Source organism: Lycium ferocissimum, chromosome 6 (assembly GCF_029784015.1).
Source record: "Lycium ferocissimum isolate CSIRO_LF1 chromosome 6, AGI_CSIRO_Lferr_CH_V1, whole genome shotgun sequence".
Lineage (NCBI taxonomy): Eukaryota > Viridiplantae > Streptophyta > Magnoliopsida > Solanales > Solanaceae > Lycium > Lycium ferocissimum.
Genome location: NC_081347.1, coordinates 70,495,145 through 70,501,731, shown reverse-complemented (window position 1 = coordinate 70,501,731; position 6,587 = coordinate 70,495,145). Strand labels below are relative to the sequence as shown.

The following is a 6,587-nucleotide window of genomic DNA, read 5'->3' as shown; positions in this document are numbered from 1 at the left end:
TCAAATATTTTTTACTATATTTGGAATTTTGAAGTTGGAGTTGAAGATGGAGTTATGTTTGGTTATAGTTTTGCAAAGAATATTTAATTGTTTGAATGTATTGAAAGTGAAAAAAGTGGGAAAAAAAGTGAAAATAAGATTTTAGGTGTTTCTCAGAAGTTGTATTTGGAATTTTTATGGCCAAACGTTGATTTTCAAGTAAAGTGAAATAATTTTTCGAAAAAAGTGAAAAAATTCTCATGGCCAAAGGGGTCCTAAGTGTTCATGCAAAAATATACGCATTAATTATAAACTCACTAAGGTTAAATAGTCATTTTATTTTTTGATATTTTCACCCACTGTGAGGTGCCTATATTAAGGCCGATTAAATTCGGATTCTGAAAGCCTCACATTGGGAGTAAAGCGTATCCTAATAGAACGACTCGAACCCGAGATCTATGATGATTACTTACCACTCTATACAAACCTTTGTTGGTTAAGATTAAACGATCTAATGAGGTTAGAATAAATGAATCGAGGGTTTATCGAAAACAACCTTTCTGCCTTTATAAGCTGGGAGTAAGGCCTGCGGACATTTTACCCTTTCCAGACCCCACCTGGTGAGATTATACTGGATATGTTATTGTTATTGAATAAGATGAGAAGTAGTTAATTAGAGCTAAGTGAGATAAATTTTTGCAACCACTTGTCTAGGTATATATTGGATCAATTTTTTTTTTTTTTTTTTTTTTTTTTTTTTTTTGTATTTCACCTGGTGTCCACTGCCGGCATTAGAGGTTGCCTAAATTTGAATTCACACCAGGAAATTGTGCTCTCTAACAAAAGCTACATAAATTCAGGACTCGAATTCGAGATCTCTGATCGAGGATGAAGGAGTATTTGGTACTTATCACTCCACTATAATTGTTGTTGGTATTGATTCAATGTAAATTGATGCAGATATGAGACATGTTATTATGAAATTGACACACTTGATTTTAAAAATTAATGCGAATTTAGATACCGAAAATTGCAATAGACATCTTCTTTTGGTATATGATGTGAAACTGAAAATGATTGTACTTAATTAATGCAATGTAGGATCAATTTATCAACAGGTTCAATTACTGTTGAAAGAGTTTGATGTGTATGTGTGCTGATTAAATTTAATTCAAGTTTAATTGTATGGTTTGAAGAGACACGATTATTTGGAGGTTTCCAATCTTTTGGTAGATTGAGTAGTCTTAATTTTTTTTTTTTTTTTTCTTCTTTTGTGTGTGTGTCGGTAATGTATCTAATGTGCAATGTGTCGGTAGTTATTTGTTACTTCATTTATAATAAGTTATTAAACACCATAAAACTATCTAAGATACATCTCCCATAGTGATAAGAATTTGTTATTTAATTCTTTCCCTAAAAAATAATTTAGAGCTTGTTTGAGTTAGCGGATAAAAGTTATTGACAAGCATCACAGAACAGTTACGTATTTGAATAAAAATATTGATTTGATAATAATCAATTATGGTGTTTGATAGAAAGGTGTTGGTAAGTATATTTTTGTTAAAATTATTGAGATGTCCTTAAAGATATATGTAAAAAACTTATTAACATAAAAAGGACTAATAAAATAAATAGAATAAAAATATAAATAATTTTTTTAGAAAGAGTATTTTGGAGATTTTAAAAGATATTAAAGATAAAATCATAAAAGGTTTGGTCAAATAAAAGTGTTTATAAACTGTAAAATCATAAATTAAGGTTGACTAACTTAACTTTTAACTATTGACTTATAAACACTTGACTTTTAAGTACATTTATGTTTATCAAGCACGTAAATAACCCAAAAATGTTTATTAGCTAGTACAACTAATTTATAGGTTTAGTCAAACACTCTAAAGTCTAGTTGAGTAAGAAAGAAATAAAATTTCAAATTTACTTTAACAAAAAATGACACTCTATTAATTATACTCAATTTTCATGCCAATTGTTGCAAGATTTTCCATGGACGAATGTCAAAATAAAATCTAGAAATATGTGAACTCTATACTAGGTTGGTAGGTTATGGTTATCCTAATCCTATTCTTGAAAATGAGGTCTATAAACTCGAGGCCGTAGTGAAATGGTCCTTAGACTTTTATCATATGAAATATTTTCCCTTCAGGGTCGAGAAAATTTAACCTCTAAATAGTTTCTCTCATCTGCTAATTAATTGGTAGCAAAAATAATCACATAGTTTCATGTATGTGTAATCTGATACAAAGTTCTACATTGTTGGATAATAAGGAATTCACCACACCAAAAACTACGATGCAACGGATGGGATTGTTCCTCCGAGATCTTGATTTCGACTCTAGTATAAAAAAATTCTTTGCAGAAAGCGTTTTCCGAATGGACCTATGCGGCGTGAATCCGAAATAATCGGACTCCAATACAGTTACCGCACACCAGATGGAAAACCAAAAAAATTTAAAAATATAACAAGAAATTTTGTACCCAAAAAATATAACAAGCAATTCAAATGATTGTCAGAGCTATTTTTTTTTGTTTTAATCAAATGCTAGTAGCATCACTCCATAAATCTAAAATGGATTATAACAAAAATAAAAACATAAAGAATTGTTCAATATAAAAAAATTGTGGAGATGCGGGGTATCGATCCCCGTACCTCTCGCATGCTAAGCGAGCGCTCTACCATCTGAGCTACATCCCCAGACAACAGGTTCCAGTTGAATTAACATGAATTATTTATGGACGTTAAGGGAAGAAAATAGTCCTAAGTCCTAAGAACCCAAAGAGAAATTAAAGCACATAGAAAATAAAATGTAGTGCCCAGATGATGAAGTAGTACATGACTTAAGTCCATTCTTGTGTATAATGATGGCAGAGTGAAAAGACTAATAGAAACTGAGATAGTTTCTCCAGGCTTTGATCCAAAAGCTTGTGTTGAATCCAAAGACATTGTTGATTTCACCAGTACCACACATAGGTGCTAGTCTTTAGTCACGGAGCAATTAATGTTTGTAGCTAATGTTTAGCTACCCCATTTCTTGCTACGATATGCTACGAAATAATTATTACATCGAAAGTGTTTTTGAACAGGAAATATATATATTTTTTTAACATGATTGTAGCTAAAGTGTTGAGCCACAGAAGTTTTCATATTTAGCTACGATAAATAATGATGTAGTGGCTCGCTCGAGAAAACTAGTACTTGTAAGCTAAATGAGAAAATCCCTCTTCTTATTTACTTTCATGGAGTTTTTTTTTTTCCCACTCAAATACCTTATTCTCCAACTTATCAGCAATTCTTGATTCATTTTGTATCCAAGGGAAATGTTGTATTAGCCTCAATTGTTTATAGGAGAGCCCTTGAACAACCTTCTACCTATTGGGAGTGTTTCTTGTTTGGAGATAGTTCTGGTGCAAATATTTCTCTTTAGCTAATCGGTAACCCGATTATTAAATTTGTTTCAGGATTTGGATAGTTGATCCGATGTTTTGACTTTTAAAGTTGACTTTTTATTTTTACTTTTGACTTAGGAGTGTCCTAAAAATATGGGAAATTTGGATGGTAGGATTTTTTGTGGGTTAATTCTAGTGCGTCCATTTATTTTAGGGAAATTAGGCAATTGGCGTTTAAGCAAAAGATAAAGATAGAAAAAAGATTGATAAATTGTGGCTTTTCACGCTTCCTTCAACTAGTGGATGTGATGATCCATTGATAAATCCAGCTAAAAATCAAATTTTGGCAAGCTTAGGTTGCAGAAAAGTTCTAGTTTTTGCTTCAGAAACGGAATTTTTAAGGGACAGCGCATTTTTTTTTTTTTTGGTCAAACAGAAACAAATTTTATTCAACCAAGTATATCAAATAATATGTACAACTAGCTTAAAAATTAAAAGTGAAGAGCACAACTTCCAGTTTGATATATAAGAGTTGTGTTTGCGAATACCAATGATATGATAAACAGAGTGATATCTTTTATTAATCAGGAAAATCAAACTCCAAAGTGAGTACCGGACATTGGGTGGGAAAGAAAAGAAATTGTATGTATGAGTTAAAGTTTTGTTCTAGCCTTTCTTACTTGTTAATGATGTTAACCTCTTCATTTTTTACGTCAAGCGAGATTCATACTCCCCTTACACTTAAAGGATTAAATAAAGGAAAATGTATCGAATGAAACACAGGGTATGAGTTAAACAAAAACGAACTATAAAAGGACATGTTAATGCACTAAGTTGCACTATGTGCTAGGTCGGGGAGGATCTAACTATACTGAGTCTTATGTGCGCAGACTTACCTTATATTTTTGCAAGAGGTTGTTTCAACGTCTTGAAGCTATAACATTATAGTCACATAGCAAACATATTACTATTACGTCAAGATTCCCTTTCTTAAATCAAAACAAACCGTATGAAAACCACAACAACAAACAAATAGACAATAAAGAAAAACTAACTAATTATAGACATTGTCACCTTAATTTTATCATTGATGATAGTATGTTGACGTTTGAAATTTTTGAAGTTGAAGTTGAAGTTGGAGATAGAGTTGTGTTTAGTTATACTTTTTGCAAAGGAGAGAAGAAAACATTTTGTTGGAATTATAAAAATCAAGTTGGAAAACAAGTTATAAGTTCTTTTTTAAATTTGAAATGCAACTTCAAGTTGAATATGCAACTTTCAAGACCAAACACTAATTTTCAAATCTATTACAAAGAGGATAGTTTGCCATAGGATTGTGACAAGTGTCAGTGTAGAATAATGCCACATGTTAGCAATTCTTGGGTTATTTTGAGAATTGGTCATTAGAGTTACTTTTTTGATATCTTAGAGTATTTTGTTTTGTTGGGATATAATGTAAAGTATAATGTTGTTTCTAATCAATGAAATCTAACAAACAAACAAAAAAACAGTTATAGTTCTTTTTTTTTTCTCTATTATTTACATCAGCTTATTCTCCATATGGTTTTGCTTTGTTGTGTTCCATATTTAATATCGCACTTTGTAATTATTGTACTATAGTCGGCAGAGGCGAATTTAGGATTTCTGGATCATGGGTTCACTACTAAAAAAAAGAAGGAAAAAATGTATTAAGTGGGGCTTGATTCCTAAACCTCTAGCTAAACAATTCAACCTTCAACCAAGTGCATCATTTAACTTTTTATGTAGCATGTGCTCTAACAGATAGTATTATACTAATTTTAGAAAATATATACATAAATATCTAGTTTTACGGAGAGACCATGTGTTCACGTGCCCCATTTTTGGCACCTAAAATCGCCCCTGATAGTCGGTATGAAATTATGGGTTGATATTTAGCAATAGGGCCAAAACAAGTTCATCTTGATCTGCTTTTAGTTATACCAGAATTGACTCTGATTTTGTTGAAAAAGTGAATAGAGTGTTGTAACCGTTAGAAGAACTTCTAAAAAGGGAAGTCAAAACTTCCGATGTTCGAGGTAAGATATACTTACCGCTCATTTTTTTTATTGACATAGTGAGTTGAATTAAAAACAAAGATAATGTGAGTTCTTTATACTTTGAATTAATTTATAAAAATAAAATAAATAAATAATACTTAAAGATATTATTCTCCATTGGATGTCGTACAAATAGATTGAGTTGAATATATTCATGTAGATGAGATTAAAGCAAACATGTTCAAGTGGCCTATTACTACTTTAAGTGTAAGTTGCTTCTGTATTCCTCCTTTGCTCATACATGTTTAATCTGTTTATACATATTTAAAAACAGTAAAGGGAATCTTAGATTTCTCTTTATAAATGGTAAAGTTTCTCTATGTTTTATTCTTTGATCTTTAACTTTTTCTTACTTGCACCTCGATGCAGATCTATCTATCGTCTGCTCCTACTCAAATAGGAATTAAAGCAAGTAGAATCATTCAAAGAATCACTAAAATTCTATAATTCAAGTTACATATTTTCTACGTCTTCGGCTTGACTTTGTCCCCTTTAGTTGCATTTAAAAAATGATAACTAAACTCATATTTTTCACACATACCATATATGTGTGTTACTATTGTTTCTCTCCGTTTTTTTTCTTTGAAACAATTCGCTCATCGTGCGGGTACGTATACTAGTAATGTGAAAAACTATTATGAAAAAAAAAGTAAATGAGTAATTTTTATGACCAAATTAGTTTTAAATTAATAAGTTGGACGTAATCATGTAGTAAAATTTTTTTTGCCAAAACATATTAGGGAGGAAACACCAAATTTTGGTCCCACGTGACATGATTTTTTGAGTTGACCAGTGGGCAACAAAAAATTAATTAATCCATCAAAAACCGAAAAAACAAAGAAAGAAAAACACCGAAAAAGATACTTAGGGCCCGTTGGGCCATGAAATTTTTTCACTTTTTTTGGAAAATATTTTCACTTTATTTGGAAATCAACATTTGACTATGAAAATTATATTTGAGATTTGAAAACCACAAAAACACTTGTTGTCACTTTTAACACATTCAAACAACCAAATATTCTTTGAAAAAACTATAGCCGAACACAACTCCATCTTCAACTCCAAAATACCAAATAAAGTGAAAAATATTTGGTTTTCATGACCAAACACCTATTTAAAGAATACTCG

At 30.8% G+C, this 6,587-nt stretch overlaps 1 non-coding gene across 1 annotated transcript; it reads right to left on the bottom strand.

Moving 5' to 3' along the window:
* Window positions 1-2,616: 2,616 nt before the first annotated feature.
* TRNAA-AGC (transfer RNA alanine (anticodon AGC)) lies at window positions 2,617-2,689 on the bottom strand. The gene has a single exon. It is a non-coding gene; the product is annotated as a tRNA-Ala (tRNA).
* Window positions 2,690-6,587: the final 3,898 nt, after the last annotated feature.